Here is an 18,470-nt window from a genome sequence, read left to right as displayed (position 1 = left end):
TGAAGGAGAGCGGGGCGGTGCAGGGGCGGAAAACGGTGCTGGGGGAACCTCGTCGCGGTGCTGGTCAGGATCCTGCAGCATCATCTCCAGCTTCTAGATCATCTGCTCATGCTCGGCGTGGCGCTGGTGAAGATCCTCCAACTCGTCGAGTGCTCTGTCCAGCTTGGCGTAGAGGGCGTCGGTGAGGCGGACCTGCTCTCGAAGACGGAGATCCGACACGCTGTTGACGGGCGCGAAGATGACCTCCAGACTGCCTGACGGGTGCTGCGGGAACTTCCCGAACTGAGTGAGGCGGAGGTCCTGTCTGTTCTCCCGGCAGAGAACAGCCAGACCCTGGCGAGCAGCGTCCTCGATCCCTACCTCGAACGTAGCTCTGAGGGCGGTGGCAGTGTGGACTCGGCGAACTCGGCGAAGATTGTCGTCGGAGGGCTTCTCGAACATGGTCACCTCCACTGACCAGGAGTATCCACGTCCTCCAAGCGGAAATCTGACACCTCTGAAAAGGGGAGCATCGTGGTAGCCGAGACCCTGCAGCAGGTACCACAGCGTACGGGCGAAGTACCCGGCCAGCTGTCCGTCGGAGTAGAACTCAGCTGGGGGTTGGTGCCTCCAGACTGCACTAGCAGGAACCTCCACGTCTGGGACCAGCACGCGCTTGCGCAGGGTGATCTTCGTTCGGGCCATCTAAAATTTTGAAGAAGACAGAAATTAGTAACCATTTTATAAAGAGCAAAAGACAGAGAAAGGAAAAACTGGAAAAAAAACAATTTTGCTAAAGTAGTTTGTACAAACATAAGTCCTTAGCACGTCCAGTCTATCTAGGCTACGTCCAATGGTCAACACGGCTCTGATACCACTTCTGTAACACCAAGTTTTAAACGAACAAAACCGAGCACAACACATGTATGCCAGGATCAAGTTTCATACAATGTGCTTACATCATTAGTAATATCATCACAGTGCCTTTATAACAACATCGTATTTAACTTAATACAAAAGGACCCGAGGGTCTTAAGAAAACACAGCGGGGAAACTAATGGGTCTTCATCGCCAGCGGCTCCATCTTTCACAGGCGTCGATCGGGGGCAACACAGCCTAGAACAGCAGCTCCGGGTCGAAGTCGTCGTCAAAAGCTCCAGCTTCATTGCTAGCTTCTGAACAATGGTAGAATGCAAGGTAGGGGACAACAAGTGTGAGTACAAAGATTGTACTCCGCAAGCATAGGGAAAACATGATATGCAGCTTAAGTCAAGGAACTGTTTTGACACTGGCTAACAGCACTAAGAAACTACGATCTGCCTATGACTTCAACATCAGGCATCCTATTTACTAAGTGAGAAGACACGACTGTATCCAAAGGTTTGACTCATCGGACTCCATCCGACTATCAAGACTCACCAGATAATTCCATTACCTGGCTACCCTAACCCACCATACCAACCCTGACCCCAACTAATCCTGAAGAAGTCCAAGCTCGCTCTTATCCGTGAGCATGGTTGATTGACCAGATTGACACTCTGCAGAGTTTGCACTGCGTTCCCCACGAGTCGTGATTCCCTTGGTGCTCCAAACTTCCGGGGTGTGGAGTCGGGTCTCACTACAAGGCCTTTACAAAGCTCCCTCTAACCTGCAGGCACCCACTGAGGTTTCACCGCTAACAGGCAATTACATTGCTGTAGAAGTCCCCTCTTGTGCCACTTATACCGACCTATGGTGTCCACTAAGCTAGAAGGTGACTAATTAGTTGGCCAGGCCGTACCCATATAGGCCTCGTGGTTGTGCGGATAAAACTTGGTTACATGCCCAAGAACTGGTCCTTAGGACCCCACATAGATACAAACACAAACATGCCAAATGCTCCACCTCAAACCATCCATTCTGTTGGGGACAACCTATACCATGTTGCTACAAAAAGAATTACCATCTCCCAACATTGTTGCATAGTTCATTAATCCATATTAAGATTTCCCAACCAAGACTGCGCTAGCATAAACTACCCATTTTCATAACATGATGAACAACGGCAACAAGGAAATATTGATTGAAAACTAGTAAACCCTAACATAGGATTCATGTTTAGACAAGCATTCATTTTGAAGGTTAAAAACTACACCTGCAAATTATAAAATAGGATAAATATGCTCAAGGACACTTGCCTTCGACAGGGTGCTGCTCAACGTCCTCAAAAGCTTGGTCTTCGCGATTGCCGAACTGCTCAGCTCCTAATCGACAGACCGGAAAAGATACACAACACAAAAACCTAAGAACAGTACACCAAATAGTGCTGAAACTAGATATAAACATTTGGGCGCGAAAATCGCCCAAATCGGAGCTATGAGCAAAAATTATTGAGCTTTTGAAGTTATATGGGCTATTCTGCAAATTTTACTTGAATTTCAGAGAATTGCCGAATTGTTTTTAAACTGAAAAGTTGAATTATGACGCAATAAAGGAATTGCCGAAATATTTTCTATTGGAAAAGTTGGTGGAATAAGTCTATGAGTCCCGTGGACCATGGCCTTACGGCCGGTCCACGGTGGACCAAGGCTCCAAGGGGTATGGCTGGCCTAATCTGGGCCATCCAATTTAAATCCAACAGTAGAGAGCTGAGGGAGGTGTTTGGCCGGCCGGCTACAGAGAGGAGGCGGTGGCGGGAGCTCGGTGGCGGCGGCGCTCTCGCCGGAGAAGGCCGGAGACCACGTCACCCGGCACGGGAAGCGATGGCGAGTGGAGGAGATAGAAGGGGACATGGGGAGTTCGTTTTGGGCACAAACCGACGACGGCGCTGCTCGGGAGGCGATCGGTGGCGGGGTAGACGACGGCGGCGATCGAAGCACGGCAGGGAGTTGATTCCGACGGTGGAGAGGGAGAACCGAGGGTCGGAGAAGCCCCCGCGTGTCCTTGCGGTGCCGACGGCGGACTTGGACACGGCGGGGAGTGCTCGGTTGTGGTGGACGGCGCTCGACGGAGCTCAGCGATGGCAATGACGCTGAGAGGCGGCGGCAGTGGCAAAACGAGGGGAAAAAGAGGGAGTGAGGGGGTAGCTGGGGTGCGGAACCCTGCCGAGAGATTGTTTGGCAGCTTATATAGGCGCGGGGTGAAGTGGAGCGGTCGGCAATCGGAGAAAACGGCCGGTGGTGATGGTGGCCTTTAAGGTGTCGGTTAGCGCTTTGATTCAGCATTTAGATACGGGGGATTCAAGAGGGAAACGGTGGGGAAGCTTAATGGGGGTTTTAATGCTCTGATTCCAGCCGTTACGGGGAGAAGAACAGGCGCGAGGAGGTGCCGGATTGCGGCGAGCTGGCTGAAGGGGATCGGGCCGGTCGCGAGGAAGAAGAGGCAGAACCGGCTCAGTCCGGGCAGCTGGCGGCTCTATTGCGGGCCCGCTTGGCAGCGAAACAAGGAAGGAAGGGGAGCGGCTCGGCTAAGGCAGCAGGCCAGCTTGGCCGGCCCCGGCGCATCGTGGAAAGGAGGCCGGAGAAGGAGAGGGGGACGGAGGAGAGTTGGGCCAGGGAGAAGAAAACGGACCGGAAAGAGTTTTCCAATTGAAAATTCTTTTTCTTTTGAGTTTGAACTAAATTTCAAAAGGAGTTTGAATGGGCGCCTTCTAGCGATATTTTTGTAAACTTTTTCCACACAATAAAACCTTAATACATCTATAACGGCATGAGTGCATCAAAAATTATCCTAGGACAATTTAAATTTAGAAATTAATTTTCCTATTAAACAAAATTGCAGCCACCTATTTAATTTATAGCAAAATTTTAAATTATTGCAAAAATTGAAATTTGGGGTGTTACAAACCTACCCCCCCCCCCTTAGGATGAATCTCGCCCGATTCGGAAGGATCGAAGAAGAGATAGGGAAACTCCGTCTTCAGATCATCTTCTCTTTCCCAGGTTGCTTCTTCTTCTGAGTGATGCTTCCACTGTACATTGCACATTCGAACTTGCCTGTTTCTGGTAACCCGTTCTGATATCTCAAGAATCTTAACCGGATATTCAAAATATGAGAGATCTTCTTGTACATCTAGTTCTTCTACTGGCAACTGTTCTTCGGGAACTCTTAAGCACTTCTTCAACTGCGATACATGGAACACATCGTGTACTCCTGAGAGTTGAGGTGGTAACTCAAGCTGGTAAGCTACTTCTCCTCGTCTTCCCAAAATCTTGTACGGACCAATAAACCGAGGTGAAAGCTTGCCTTTAACCTTGAATCTGCGTAGACCTCTGATTGGTGATACTTTAAGATATACGAAGTCTCCTACTTCGAAAGTTAGTTCCCGGTGTCGATGATCTTCGTAGCTCTTCTGTCTTGACTGTGCTATTTTCAAATTATCTCTAATCTCTTGCACTTGTCTTTTTGCTTCTCTTAGGACTTCGGGACAAAAAACTTGACTTTCCCCGGTCTGATTTCAGAACAGCGGGGTTCTACATTTCCGTCCGTATAGGGCTTCAAAAGGGGACATCTTGAGACTAGCTTGATAACTGTTGTTGTACGAGAATTCTGCATACGGTAGATTCTTGTCCCAACTGTTACCATTCTTCAGTGCACATGCTCTCAACATGTCTTCAAGAATTTGATTTACTCTTTCTGTCTATCCGTCAGTCTACGGGCGGTACGCTGAGCTGAAATTCAATCTTGTATCCATAAATTCATGCAATCGTTGCCAGAACTGTGAGGTAATTGGCTGCCACGATCGGATACAGTTATCTTGGGTACTCCATGTAGACACACAATTTTGGACATATACAAATCAGCTAACTTCGGCCCTCGATAGGATTCTTTGACTGGAATGAACTGAGCTACTTTTGTCAGATGGTGAACAATGACCCATATAGAATCATATCCTGATTGCGTTCGTGGTAGACCCACTACGAAGTCCATGCTGATTTCTTCCCACTTCCATTCAAGTATTTTCAATGGCTGTAGCAGTCCTGCAGGTTTTTAGTGTTCGGCTTTGACTCGATGGCAGATATCACACAAAGCTACATGTGCTGCTACTGCACGCTTCATTCCGTACCACCAATACTGATCTTTGAGATCTTGCTACATCTTGGTACTTCCAGGGTGGATAGAATACGCTGAATCTTGGGCTTCTTTTAAGATGGTGTCCCGAATAGGCTTTATGTCCGAAACACAAATCCTGTGCTTGTACCACACTGTGCCTTGCTCATCTTCAGAGAAATCCGGGGCTTTGCCAACTTTGCTGAGCTGCTTAATTTCCAAAATCTTTTCATCTTCAAGCTGACCCTTTCTTATTTCTTGCTCAAGCATTGAGTCTATTTCCAATGCAACCATCTCGGTGTTATACACCATTCCCAGATTTAACCTCTCGAATTCTTTGCATAGCTCGGGACTCAAAACTTGAAGAGTCATTGCATTAATTTGAGACTTTCTGCTCAAGGCATCAGCTACTACATTTGCCTTTCCTGGGTGATTGTTGATTCCTAGATTATAGTCCTTGATAAGCTCTAACCATCTGTGCTGCCTGAGGTTAAGATCCGGTTAAGTAAAAATATACTTCAAGCTTTTATGATCAGAATAGATCTCACATCTCTGACCAATCAGATAATGCCTCCAGATCTTGAGTGCATGAACTACTACGACTAGTTCCAAGTCATGCGTCGGATAATTTTCTTCATGTTTCCTTAACTATCGGGACGCATATGCAATGACATGACCTTCTTCCATGAGCACACATCCCAAGCCTTGATGGGATGCATCACAATACACCGAAAAAGACTTCTGAATATCCGACAGAATCAAAACTGGTGCTGAGGTCAACCTCTTCTTTAATTCATTGAAACTAGCTTCTCGAGTTGTTGTCCACTTGAACTCTGCTCCTTTTTCTAGCAGTTCTGTCATTGGCTTCGCTATTTTGGAGAAACCTTCTATAAAACGACGATAGTATCCTGCTAGACCAAGAAAACTACAGATTTCGGATACATTTTGTGGTGGCTTCCAATTCAGAACATCTCTTACCTTGGACGGATCTACAGACACACCACCTGCTGATATGATATGACCAAGGAAAGGAACTTCTTTCAGCCAGAACTCACATTTGCTCAGTTTAGCGCACAACTGGTTTTCCCTTAGCTTCTGCAAAACCATCCTTAGGTGTTCCTCGTGTTCTTCTTCGTTCTTGGAGTAGACCAAGATGTCATCAATGAATACCACAACAAACTTGTCCAAATATTCCATGAAGACCTTGTTCATCAAATTCATGAAGTATGCTGGGGCATTGGTCAGTCCGAAAGACATCACTGTGTATTCGTACAGACAGTACCGAGTAACAAATGCTATCTTGGGGATATCCGAAGCACGAATTTTCAACTGATGGTATCCAGATCGAAGATCAATCTTGGAAAACACATATGTGCCTATCAGCATATCAAATAGATCTTCAATGCGGGGTAGAGGGTACTTGTTCTTGATTGTTACTTCATTTAGAACTCGATAGTCTATGCACATCCTTTGTATACCATCTTTCTTCGGAACGAAGATTACTGGGGCTCCCCAGGGTGAAGAACTGGGGCGGATAAACCTTTTGTCTAAGAGCTCCTGGATTTGTTCCTTGAGCTCAGCCAACTGATTGGCATCCATTCTATATGGCCTCTTGTATATAAGAGCCGTTCCAGGTACTAATTGAATGATGAATTCAATTTCTCGATCAGGGGGCATACCTGACAAATCCTCCGGGAAGACGTCCGGAAATTCTCCGACCACCCTGCTATCTTCTACTGCGTTGGCTTTGTTTAAACTGGCGTTGATAGCTGACTCTGTCGTGGCCTGAAACTCCACCTTGGTTCCGTCTGTATGGGTCAACTATACCGTCTTTGTAGCACATCTGATGACCCCTTTGTACTTGGTTAGCCAATCCATTCCCAGAATAATATCAATACCCTTGGACTCCAGAATGATGAGGTTGGCCAGAAAGTCTACCCCCCTTATGCATATACCTATTTTAGGGCATACATGCCTTGATTCCATTTCTCCTCCAGGAGAACTTACTAGCACTCGATTTTTTATTAATTCTCTTGGCAATTTATATGTATTCACGAACTGATATGATATGAATGAATGCGTAGCACCGAAATCAAATAACATTGTTGTAGGATGAGAGTTGGCAGAAAACATACCCAGAACCACGTCAGGAGCATCCTGGGCTTCCTCCACTGCAACATGGTTGACACGACCATACATTGCATTCTGGCGAGGCTGCAGCTGCTGATTGTTGCCCTGGGCCTGGCCTTGCTGCTTCTTGGGACACTTGTTGATGAGATGCCCAAAGTTACCGCAACTAAAGCATGGACCAATGTTGCTTGACCTTTGGCCGTTGCGGTTCTGCTGCTGTGGCTAGTTGTTGTTGGGTCGCTGCTGCTGCTGCGGGGTGCTGGGACGAGACTGCTGCTGCTACTGCGGCTGCACTGGCAGCTTGAACGACCCTGTACCTTGATTCTGCATTTTCTGTTGCGGCCTCTGCGGCTGATTCTGCTGTTGCTGGTTCTGCCCTCCATGGCGGAACATCGGTCCAGTGGCAGGGGCGATGAAGCGGGGGGCGGGTGTTACTGCCAATAGACTGACCCTGCAGATGGCGCTTACGCTCTTCACCCAGATTCTGGCGCTTTTTCTCCATCATGAAGGCCCTATCTACCAACTTCTGGAAACTGGGGTACTCATTGGCGGAGAGGGCATACTGTAGACCAGGGTGAAGACCCTCAAGAAAACAATCTTTCTTCTTCTCGTTAGTGTCAACGTCATTGGGGGCATAGCGAGATAGTTGAGTGAACTTGGTGAGGTACTCCCTCACAGACATGGGGCCTTGCTTGAGACTGAGGAATTCCTTCCTCTTCAGTTTTAAATCTCCGGTGGGAACATGATTGGCACGGAAACTGTTTTTGAATTCTGTCCAGGTAATCTCCTGGGGATCCTCGTGAGCAGCGGTGTAAGCAGTCCACCATTCCTGAGCTAGCCCGCTCAGCTGGTGGGATGCAAAGAGAACTTTTTCCCTTGCATTGCACTGAGCTATCTGAAGCTTGCTCTCTATTGTCCTCAACCAGTCATCTGCCTCCATAGGCTCCATTGCCTGAGAAAAAATGGGTGGTTGAGTGCTCAAGAAAGTCCTGAGCCTGGACTGCGGCTACAGCGATGGTGCTTGCTGAGCTTGAGGTTGCTGATTGATGGCTTGGACCAAACCTTGAAGAAGAGTCAGGACTTGGTTGGCATCCATGAGGGGTGGTGGGGGGAGGAAGGTCGTTGTTGTTGGCAGCGTTGTTGTTGATGTTGTCGTTGTTGTTGGCAGTGTTGTTGTTGATGTTATCATTGTTGTTGGTAGCGTTGTTGTTGCACCTAGTGTTCACCATCTGTTGTTGCCAAGGTATGGAAAGCATAAGAGAGAGGCAAGGGCGGAAAGACAAGCCAAGAACAGATAGGAACTGAAGGAAACAGATATAAATGACTCCCAACTATAATTTATTAACTGATGAAAATGTAGAGGGGAAACCCTTACATCACACCAACACACATGCAAAGATCTAACTCATTACAAGGCTCACGCTAAATAGACACAAGCACACACAAGGACAAACAACATGAGTCTAAATGATTTATTCTGCTAGGGACAACTTCCGAGCTCGAGTCTACTCCTGACCAGCGGTGCCTGAAGGGCCTGCAACATCTGCTTGACGGAGCCTCTTGCGCAAAGGAGAGTGGGGCGGTGCAGGGGCAGAAAACGGTGCTGGGGGAACCTCGTCGGGGTGCTAGTCAGGATCCTACAGCATCATCCCCAGCTTGTAGACCATCTGCTCATGCTCGGCGTGACTCTGGTGAAGATCCTCCAACTCGTCGAGTGCTCTATCCAGCTCGGCGTAGAGGGCGGCGGTGAGGCGGACCTACTCTCGTAGACGGAGATCCGGCTCGCTGTTGACGGGCGCGAAGATGACCTCCAGACTGCCTGACGGGCGCTGTGGGAACTTCCCGAACTGAGTGAGGCGGAGGTCCTGTCTGTTCTCCCGGCAAAGAACAGCCAAAGCCCGGTGAGCAGCATCCTCGATCCCTGCCTCGAACGTAGCTCTGAGGGCGGTGGCAGTGTGGACTCGGCGAACTCGGCGAAGATTGTCGTCGGAGGGCTTCTCGAACATGGTCACCTCCACTGACCAGGAGTAACCACGTCCTCTAAGCGGAACTCTGATGCCTCTGAAAAGGGGAGCGTCGTGGTAGCTGAGACCCTGCAGCAGGTACCACAGCGTACGGGCGAAGTACCTGGCCAGCTGTCCGTCGGGGTAGAACTCAGCTGGGGGTTGGTGCCTCCAGACTGCACTAGCAGGAACCTCCACGTCTGGGACCAGCACGCGCTTGCGCAGGGTGATCTTCGTCCGGGCCATCTAAAATTTTGAAGAAGACAGAAATTAGTAACAATTTTATAAAGAGCAAAAGACAGAGAAAGGAAAAACTGGAAGAAAAACAATTTTGCTAAAGTAGTTTGTACAAACATAAGTCCTTAGCACGTCCAGTCTATCTAGGCTGCGTCCAATGGTCAACACGGCTCTGATACCACTTCTGTAACACCAAGTTTTAAACGAACAAAACCAGGCACAACACATGTATGCCAGGATCAAGTTTCATACATGTGCTTACATCATTAGTAATATCATCACAGTGCCTTTATAACAACATCGTATTTAACTTAATACAAAAGGACCCGAGGGTCTTAAGAAAACACAGCGGGGAAACTAATGGGTCTTCATCGCCAGCGGCTCCATCTTCCACAGGCGTCGTTCGGGGGCAACACAGCCTAGAACAGCAGCTCCAGGTCGAAGTCGTCGTCAAAAGCTCCAGCTTCATTGCCAGCTTCTGAACAACGGTAGAATGCAGGGTAGGGGACAACAAGTGTGAGTACAAAGATTGTACTCCGCAAGCATAGGGAAAACATGATATGCAGCTTAAGTCAAGGAACTGTTTTGACACTGGCTAACAGCACTAAGCAACTACGATCTGCCTATGACTCCAACATCAGGCATCCTATTTACTAAGTGAGAAGACACGACTGTATCCAAAGGTTTGACTCATCGGACTCCATTCGACTACCAAGACTCACCAGATAATTCCATTACCTGGCTACCCCAACCCACCATACCAACCCTGACCCCAACTAATCCTGAAGAAGTCCAAGCTCGCTCTTATCCGTGAGCACGGTTGATCGACCAGATTGACACTCTGCAGAGTTTGCACTGCGTTCCCCACGAGTCGTGATTCCCTTGTTGCTCCAAACTTCCGGGGTGTGGAGTCGGGTCTCACTACAAGGCCTTTACAAAGCTCCCTCTAACCTGCAGGCACCCACTGAGGTTTCACCGCTAACAGGCAATTACATTGCTGCAGAAGCCCCCTCTTGTGCCACTTATACCGACCTATGGTGTCCATTAAGCTAGAAGGTGACTAATTAGTTGGCCAGGCCGTACCCACATAGGCCTCGTGGTTGTGCAGATAAAACTTGGTTACATGCCCAAGAACCGGTCCTTAGGACCCCACACAGATACAAACATAAACATGTCAGAGGCTCCACCTCAAACCATCCATTCTGTTGGGGACAACCTATACCATGTTGCTACAAAAAGAATTACCATCTCCCAACATTGTTGCATAGTTCATTAATCCATATTAAGATTTCCCAACCAAGACTGCGCTAGCATAAACTACCCATTTTCATAACATGATGAACAACGGCGACAAGGAAATATTGATTAAAAACTAGTAAACCCTAACATAGGATTCATGTTTAGACAAGCATGCATTTTGAAGGTTAAAAACTACACCTGCAAATTATAAAATAGGATAAATATGCTCAAGGACACTTGCCTTCGATAGGGTGCTGCTCAACGTCCTCAAAAGCTTGGTCTTCGAGATTGCCGAACTGCTCAGCTCCTAATCGACAGACCGGAAAAGACACACAACATGAAAACCTAAGAACAGTACACCAAATAGTGCTGAAACTAGATAAAAACCCTACAAAAAGATTCTACACGTCGCTACGAACATTTGGGCGTGAAAATCACCCAAATCGGAGCTATGACCAAAAAGTTTTGAGCTTTTGAAGTTATAGGGGCTATTCTGCAAATTTTACTTGAATTTCAGAGAATTACCGAATTGTTTTTAAACTGAAAAGTTGAATTATGATGCAATAAAGGAATTGCCGAAATATTTTCTACTGGAAATGTCGGTGGAATAAATTTATGAGTCCCGTGGACCACGGCTTACGGCCGGTCCACGGTCCACGGTGGACCAAGGCTCCAAGGGGTATGGCTGGCCTAATCTGGGCCATCCAATTTGAATCCAACTGTGGAGAGCTGAGGGAGGTGTTTGGCCGGCCGGCTACAGAGAGGAGGTGTCGGCGGCAGCTTGGTGGCGGCGGCGCTCTCGCCGGAGAAGGTCGGAGACCACGTCGCCGGGCACGGGAAGGTACGGCGAGTGGAGGAGGAGATAGAAGGGGACATGGGGACTTCGTTTTGGGCACAAACCGACGACAGCGCTGCTCTGAAGGCGATCGGCGGCGGGGTAGACGGCGGCGGCGATCGAAGCATGGCAGGGAGTTGATTCCAACAACGGAGAGGGAGAACCGAGGGTCGGAGAAGCCCCCGCGTGTCCTTGCTGTGCCGACCGCGGACTTGGACACGGCGGGGAGCGCTCGGTTGTGGCAGACGGCACTCGACGGAGCATGGCGACGGCAATGGCGCTGAGAGGCGGTGGCAGTGGTAAACCAAGGGGAAAAAGAGGGAGTGAGGGGGTAGTTGGGGTGCGGAACCCTGCCAAGAGTGTTTGGCAGCTTATATAGGCGCGGGGTGAAACGGAGCGGTCGGCAATCGGAGAAAACGGCCGGCGGTGATGGTGGCCTTTATGGTGTCGGTTAGCGCTTTGATTCGGCATTTAGATACGGGGGATTCAAGAGGGAAACGGTGGTGAAGCTTAATGGGGGGTTTAATGCTCTGATTCTAGCTGTTACGGGGAGAAGAACGGGCGCGAGGAGGCGCCGGATTGTGGCGAGCTGACGGAAGGGGATCGGGCCGGTCGCGAGGAAGAAGAGGCAGAGCCAGCTTAGTTCGGGCGGCTGGTGGCTTAGTTGCGGGCCCGCTTGGTAGCGAAACAAGGAAGGAGGGAGAGCGGCTCGGCTAAGGCAGCAGGCCAGCTTGGCTGGGCGCGGCCCATCGCGGAAAAGGAGGCCGGAGAAGGAGAGGGGGAGGGAGGAGAGGTGGGATGGGGAGAAGAAAACGGCCCGGAAAGAGTTGTCCAATTGAAAATTCTTTTTCTTTTGAGTTTGAACTAAATTTCAAAAGGAGTTTGAACGGGCACCTTCTAGCGATATTTTTGTAAACGTTTTCCACACAATAAAACCTTAATGCATCTATAACGGCATGAGTGCATCAAACATTATCCTAGGACAATTTAAATTTAGAAATTAATTTTCCTATTGAACAAAATTGCAGCCACCTATTTAATTTCTAGGAAAATTTTAAATTATTGCAAAAATTGAAATTTGGGGTGTTACACCGCTCGGATCCCATGAGTGAATAGAAAATTAGATCTACATGGGATCTCACCTGAATCGCCCCATCTATCCTCCTGAGGAGAAGTTTGTTTGGTTTCAAACTCTGATTCAAACAGGAGGAGTACGCCATGCTAATGTGCCTTGGATGATCTACAACTTCGGGTCAAGCGCTGATGAGCACATTGAACTATCCATCTGGGAGGCCTACTACGCCAAAAGCGAGAAAAACTCCATCCCTTTCCTTTTGACATCCTCATGCTGCCACACCACATGGGGGGGACATGGGGACGTCAAAAAGGGGATCCTATCACTATCAACTAATTTGTTCCAACCTAGGATAATAAGCTCATGAGCTTGGTCTTACTTCACCCTAAGAAGACTTCCATATCCAAGTTTAGCTCAGACGTAGCTGCCTTCTTTTTGGGCGTGAACCAGTGTCAAACCATAATACCCAATAAGCATAAGCATTAGCTCTCCCTGAAAAGGAGGTGATCCAGCCGCACCTTCCAGTACGGCTACCTTGTTACGACTTCACTCCAGTCGCAAGCCTAGCCTTAGGCATCCCCCTCCCTACGGTTAAGGGTAATGACTTCAAACCTGGCCAGCTCCTATAGTGTGACGGGTGGTGTGTACAAGGCCCGGGAACGGATTCACCGCCGTATGGCTGACTGGCGATTACTAGCGATTCTTGCTTCATTCAGGTGTAATACCCTAAATTTTTCTAATTCCAAATTTTTCTTAATATTTGTTAAAGTTCAAATGAATTTAAATATTTTATTTTAAAAGAGAGAAAACCCTATTTTGTATGAAAGAAAAAGAAAATGACATAGGATATAAGTGAATATTTTGCATTCATGCTGAATTAGGCAAATAGTATTTTATTTGGTATTTTGATGAATTTATTTGAAGATATTTTTGCCTAGTTTTTGAATTTTAAGTTTGGATTTGAATTCTTAAGAAAAGAAAAAGGGTTAAAACCTCTCTCGGGCTGTCTCTTGCATTTTCGGCCCAACACCTCAGCCCCGGCCCAGTTGCCGGCCTTCCTTCCCGCCTGGGCCGCGCCCCTGCTCCGGCCCAGCGTCCCGCGGCGCGCGCCCGAGCCAACCTGCGCCGTGCACCCACGTGCCAGCCGAAGACGCCTGCACAGACTCCGTCTTCACCTGTGCCACCGCCAGGTGGGACCCACCGGTCAGATCTATCGTCTCCGAGAAGGACTCCATCGCGCCGCCGAATCCGAGCGAGAAACCGACACCGCCTTAGAGTCCTGCGGTGCCCCGTGACCTCCGAGCCGCCTATATATATGCCCGCCCCCTCCCCGATCTCATCTCATCCCAAACCCCACCGACGCCATTGTTGCCGCCCTTGGATTGAGCACGTCGCCGAGCAATCCTAGCGCCGCTGAGCTTCACCCGAGCAGCCTAGCGGAGCCGCGGCCGACCACCGAAGCTCTCCGCGCCGTCGCCTTGACCTTTGCGCTGCCGGAGCACCATCCCCGCCGAAGACCCGAGCCTCCCGCCGCCCCTCGTCAACGCCAAGCTTCCCCAGAGACGAACTACCCTCGGTAAGCTGTCAAACGGGATGCCCTCGCCCCCCTGATGCTTTTCCGCTGCTCGTCGTCGCCGCCGGCGAACCCTAGCCGATTTCGGCGAGTTATCCGGCCGTGCGCCGCCGTGAACCCCTCGGTGCCGCCCTGTTCTTCCCCTCTGGCCACCCGATCTCATCTGAGTCGTCAGATCTGTTTTGGGCGGCCAAGATTAGATCCGAACGTACCCCTTCAGCAACCAATAGCGTAGCGCCACGTGTTTACACTTAAACCTAGTCAGTTGTTTTGCCACGTCACCCTGCCACCTCAGCTGCCTTCTCAGCCCTCTTGCATATGTGTCCAACCAGTCAGCAGCCACGTCATAAAAGAGGTTTTTCAATCTAAAAATAATTCCTGATAAATCCTTTAATTGGTAATTTTGCAATTTAGCCCCTGAACTTTTCTGAAATAACAAAAAGAGCCCTATCTTTTTACAGTTAGGTCCTTATACTTTTTCATAATTACATTTGGTCCTTCTGTTTGTTACAAAAAGGTCCCTATACTTTCTAATAATACAATTTAAGTCCTTTTCTTTTTCCAGATTTAACCCTAGACTTGTTTTAGCACTAACTTATCCATCGTAACTCCAATTTAAGCAATTCTTGCGTCGATGGATTCGTTTTTCAGTGCTCTTTCTTTTTAGCAAGTTTTTATCTCGTTGTTCTTTTGTTTTATGCTCTGTTCTTAGTGTATCTTGTTTGTTTGTTTGCCGGTAATTGTGCGATTAGCCGATAACGTCCCGGGTCAATTTGAAGAACATCAACACCAGGAGCAAGAATACACTGAGCAGCAGCAAGGAGAAGGCAAGTGTCCTTGATCATATTGAACCTATGTTTTTAAATGTTTTTTTTTACAAAATCGCATGCAATGTCTGTCAATATGATAGGTAGTCACCTATGTTAGGGTTTTCCCTAGATATTCCCTTATTATCCCTTGGAACCTAGATGGTTTATGGTTAGTAGTCTTTTATGGGTAGATTGCTTAGCCTTGTTTTTGGGATATTGGGAAGTGTCATAATTTTGACTAATGAACATATGCAGTAATGATGGTTAATATGATAATGTTTTAGCAACATGGAACCTTAGGTCTTGAGCATAGGGATGTTGGTGATGGTTGTCATGGTTATGATGTTGGATTAGTGTTTGCTGAAGTAACCTTAGTAAGGACCGGTTCGTGGAGCGACAACCCAAGAAGTAACGTACCAACCACGAGGCTGATATGGGTAAAGTGTGACATACTGATTAGAGTCTGTCCAATGTGCGTTGGGTCAGCACAAAAGGGGGCTTCTGGGTAGGAGCTGTTGCTTGCGTAAAGCCTAGCGGTGAAACCTAGTGGGCAGACATGCACTGGATTAGTCTCTGGTTAGTGGAAAGTGTCATACAGTGATTCTTGGCGGTACACCACTGGCGTGTGTTAAGTGTCTTGCAAACACGGCAACATGGAATTCACTGACTCGTGGGTAAAGTTGGACAACCTCTGCAGAGTGTAAAACTGTTATAACAGCCGTGCTCACGGATATGAGAGACTTGGATCCTCACATGATTAGATGATAGTTTGGTTTTGATTCTGGTACAGGGAGTACTAGATGTTGTGGTCTTGGTCTTAGTGCGGGGAGCACAAGACAGTTGTGGTATGCAGGGTGGGGAGCCTTGTATGCTAGTTGATGGATTGTTGGGTTACATTCATTTAATATATGTCGAATGCTTTTGAGTCCAAATGTGTTTTCATTACTCACATTTACGCAAATAATACCTTGTGTCAGCCTACTCTTGATATAAGCCTGCATGTCATTATTTTCCCACACTTGCTGAGTACATTATGTGCTCACCCTTGCTTTCTCCTACCAAAAACATATGCTGCTCAGTGGAAGACTTTGAGGATTTCCAAGACGACGACCTGGTGTTCTAAGGAGCATATCTTCCGGTCGGTGCCTGTGGAGTCTTGGTCGCCAATGCTTTCATTCCGCTGCCGTCGTTTAGATGATGTCGTTTAGGTTAAATTTTGAGTTTTGCTTAGGTAAAGTCTTTTTTTGTAAGAGGTGAACGTTTAAATAAATAAAGTATTGCTTTTGTTACTTCACCTATGACGTCCTTATGTGTGTTAAACTTCCTGGGCACACATAAGCCGCACTTGGTTTTGGCCGTTAAAACCGGGTGTCACAGAGGTGGTTTTAGAGCCATACTGACTATAGGATCGCAAGCCTAGTTAGCATGGTCGTTCTAAGGAGTTTCCTAGTCGTCTGAACCCATCCAAGCCTTTCTATAGATCTCAAGCTTGTCTCTTGCTATCCATAAGACTATTTCTTACATCTCATCTCTTCCTTTTTAGACGGTTCGCCAGCTACTTACTGCCCGCAAGTCAACCGGAGGACGTCCACCTATTCTACCACGTGTGCCAACTGAAGAGGAGATTGATGACCCCACCTTCCAGAATATGGATCCTGTTCCTGATGTTTATGAGAGTGATGGTCTTCATGTGGGACATCTTCTGCGCCTTCTTTGGGGAATACTTTCTGGACTTGGACACACTCAGAAGCCAGTCTACAGGGGAGTGAAGAAACTATACCCTGGATATGTGGAATGGAAGGTTGAAGTCACTATCTATGACTACGAGCGAAGTCAAGACGAGGGTATGGAAGTTCGAAGAGTGGTGGGCATTCACTCAGCAATGGTCCCGAGAGCAACCTTCACCGCTGGAGTTCGAGATGTGGCTCGTCAAGCCATATCCCGTGTTCGTGATCAATACAACAACAAGATGGACAACTCTCCGTATGCTTACTGTCCCTGTAGAACTCGGGGAAGTGACGAGCTGTTCGTGAAGAGCACCTTTGGAGAAAACCCCAAGCTACGAGAACAAGTTGCCCTTACCATGGCCTTGGAGGACAAGCTCAACTGTGCTTTATGGGAGTTGGGAAAAGTTCGCCAGCACCTTGCCTTCGTCTCCGCTTCCCTTGAGGATGAACAAGATGCAAATCAAGAGGAATCTGAAGATGACGAGGAAGACTTGTCTATCCACTCACCCCCGCGCAAGAGGATCTGCTTCAACACCCCCGCTGCCTCTGAGGATGGATCAGTTAATTCCTCCCCCTCAGGGTCCCGCACTAGAGAGGAGTCCCAGTAGTGTAGTCTTTCTATAGTAGTCTTTTCCTTATTAGAACCTAACGTCGATGTACTCGTTAAGGGTAATATTAATGTTAGTGTGAGCTTTGTTATGGTGCTAAGTGTGCAAGTTGGAGTTTTTGCTTGAGTGCTGATGCGAGCTGTGGGATGCTTTGGCACTTTGTCCACAGACGCATCTTTATTTCTATATAATATAATATAGATGGGTTCCTTTAGTTAAACTTCTCCAGACTTGCTCATCTACTTCTGTTCTTTTCTTCAACCCTAACTAGATGGTTAACACAAGGAGGAGCATTAACACTCAAGAGAAGAACAACAACAACCAGAATCCACCCCCGCCCCCTCCATCAACCTTGGAGCAGCAGATGGCTATGCAAACTCAAATCTTGCAAGCTTTAGCTCAAACAATGGTGCATATGCAACAACAACAACCAAACCATGTTCCTCAACCACATCAACCATCAAGGCTTGGAGAATTCAAACGAACTCAACCCCCAGTTTTCAGTCATGCAGTAGAACCAATAGATGTAGATGATTGGCTGAAGGATATAGATAGGAAGCTACACGTTGCACAGTGTAATGATAGGGAGATGGTTCTCTACGCCTCACATCAACTCACTGGTCAAGCCCTAGATTGGTGGGAAGCCTACTGCGCAGCACATGAAAACCCTGCAGCTATCACATGGATGGAGTTTAAAGCTAGTTTCCGCACCCATCATCTTTCCTCTGGGGATGTACGTCTGAAGAAGAAGGAGTTCATGAGTTTGAAGCAAGGACCCATGACTGTAAGGGAGTACCTGACCAAGTTTACTCAGTTATCCAGATACGCACCAAATGAAGTGGACACGGAGGAGAAGAAACAGGAATGTTTCCTGGAAGGCCTGAATGACGCCATAGAATATGCTTTGCTACCCCAGGAGTTTCCTAATTTCCAAGCATTGGTAAACAAAGCCCTAATGGTTGAGCACAAGCGCCGCCAGCTGGAAGAGAAGAAGAGGAAGATGTCATTCCAAGGACAAGGAAGCAACACACGATCCCGTGGAGCTACACAGATGTCTCCACAAGGCCCCATGTTTCGTTCCAACGTTCAGTATCGGACTCAGACACAAAACTCCGTTCAGCGCTCCAACTACCAGATGCCCCGATCAACCCCACCGGCCACACCTCAAATCAAGAACAGCCCAGCAACCCCAGGCCCGAACAAAGGATGTTTCTATTGTGGAGAAGA

Source organism: Phragmites australis, chromosome 3 (assembly GCF_958298935.1).
Source record: "Phragmites australis chromosome 3, lpPhrAust1.1, whole genome shotgun sequence".
Taxonomy (NCBI): Eukaryota; Viridiplantae; Streptophyta; class Magnoliopsida; order Poales; family Poaceae; genus Phragmites; species Phragmites australis.
This window is presented reverse-complemented; position numbering follows the sequence as displayed.